The sequence below is a fragment of the Gigantopelta aegis genome, unplaced genomic scaffold, assembly GCF_016097555.1.
Source record: "Gigantopelta aegis isolate Gae_Host unplaced genomic scaffold, Gae_host_genome ctg7098_pilon_pilon, whole genome shotgun sequence".
NCBI lineage: Eukaryota > Metazoa > Mollusca > Gastropoda > Neomphalida > Peltospiridae > Gigantopelta > Gigantopelta aegis.
Genome location: NW_024535552.1, coordinates 19552 through 21815, shown reverse-complemented (window position 1 = coordinate 21815; position 2264 = coordinate 19552). Strand labels below are relative to the sequence as shown.

At 35.1% G+C, this 2264-nt stretch overlaps 1 pseudogene; it reads left to right on the top strand.

Moving 5' to 3' along the window:
• The first annotated feature begins 809 nt into the window (after positions 1-809).
• Positions 810-2030, top strand: LOC121366779 (annotated as a pseudogene).
• Positions 2031-2264: the final 234 nt, after the last annotated feature.

Here is a 2264-nt window from a genome sequence, read left to right as displayed (position 1 = left end):
AAAATAAAATAATTTAATTTACTTAAAAAGTCTCCTTATTTATAATTTCCAATTTCTTTAATCCTTCTTTAACCAACTAGTATTCTTTCCAACTTAATCATATAAACCAGACAATATAAAAATTAACACAAAAAATATAAAAATAAAACAAATTAAAAAGAGGAACATTAAGTTAGTTATATTTAAAAAAATATTTCAGTTTATTTCAATCATAATTTTAGGAACAGGGGTAAAGGGAGCTTTTAAAACCCCTTTGTTTTTAAGGGGGTGTACAAAGTAATACTCATTTTTAAAAAATAATCAAATTTAAAGACCCAAAGGTTTGTAACGCAAGGGATTGTTCAAACTATTTTGGAATAAAAAAATAATTTATATACATTGTTATTAAAGTACTATTTTTAACAATGTTCCATTAATACACCTCATAGTAATAGTTCTTGTCACTAATGCACAGTTTATGGAGTAGTTCATCCGTTGTGCAGCTCGGTTAGAAAGAGTGTTATCTCCCATTTGGTATTAAAACTTTGCCATATCATGACAAACTCTAGCAATACGCCAATGTACTTCACTGTGTTTGAATATCAGCTTTACTTAGCAAGAACATGTATTGCTTCTTGCATTTTAGCTGCATCATACAACTTATCACCCTCAGTAACTACCTCAGTAACATCACTAGGATCTGTCTTTGCAGCAGAACTCGTAGGGGCAGCCATCTTAGATGGACGATTGGCGGGTAAGTTATGAAGTAAACATACGTGGGCGTGGTCAGTTAATCATATGACCTATTACAATAGCCATAAAACTTGCAGAATTCTCTAAAAAGGCTCAAGCATGTTTCAGGAGTACACTTTACGTAGATCATGGTTACCTGGAAGGACTCGTTTTTTTTGTACGAGGATTTCGATCTGGCATCCTAGACGCACAGATGACCTCAATTTGGTTCAGTGTGAAAACAATTGAAGGTAAGAACTTAAGGACTACCCTACTGCACACACCACTACTCACTCTCTCTAGATCTAAAGCTACAATTAGCTGCTACTGGATTATGGTAATTTTCTACAAAATGAGCCTCTCACCAATACCAGTAACAATGATTGATGAAAAAACTTAAAAACCATTTGGTTGTTCAGTTTACCACTATTACGAGCTCATTGCTGTTGAACCTCTCTCCACTTTTCTGGGATTATATAACGTAAGCTTTACACTAGTATTGTACTTTAAGATGTGGGCAGGGCTATAAGCTACTAGCCACACCCACAATTAATAATACGCAAGCAAATAAAATATTTCAGTCAAGTGTGCAAAAGTGGTCATAATGTTTATATGACTAAAGCAGATATCATGAACAGATTTTGTAGTTACTAATGTACAAATATTGTGTGTTCTCATTTTAACAGTTTGTATCTCTCAATGAAAACTAGTAATAGTTAGTCATTGTACTGAACTTAAGTGTAAAACAAAGAGGATATAAAAATTAGAATAACAATGCTTTTTGATAAAGACACTCTCTCCTCCCTCCTCACAAACACACATACAGATATAGTTATATGATAGACAATATTATCTTACTAATTACTGGGGACATTACATCAAAGACAAATCTCGGAATTAACGTTCAAACATGTCACCCACTTGGTTCGTTGAAGAAATGGAGTCTATTAATATTGCTAGCACTCCAGCGAACTATGATCTGCTGTCTTAGTAGACACCACCCTTGGTAAGTAGTTACATTAACGAACATTAGTAATCTTGACCTTTCTAGACCCTATTTTCAAAAATGTATCACTGAGACAGATTTAGACGAATTGAATATTGAATTATCAGGAAATGCTCTTTACAAAGTAGAGTATACAGTTAATATACTGAAGTATTCCAGAGGACACTGATACTAGTTATATTAAAATATATTAACATTACTAACCGTTATCTGTATAGGATATTTGGAGGACTTTTACAGGTTCTGTCAAGTCGTGGGTGGAGACACTGCCGAAGTCATGGGGACGATTATTAGCTGTATGTTAGATAAATAAACTGTTTTAACTTGTTTTGCTTTTCCAGTTTGAGGCAGATCGTAGAGCCCCCCGATTATCACTATCAATTCATTTGGTACTGAACTCACTCAAGATGGGGGGGGGGGGGGGGGGGGGGGGGGGGGGGTTTGGAGAGAAACTTTATCCCAACTGTGGCAATCTGTATTCCGATGGGTTTGACCCGGGGGTTAGCTCGTTGTGAGGACTATGAAAAGTGAAGGCTGTGGTGAATGT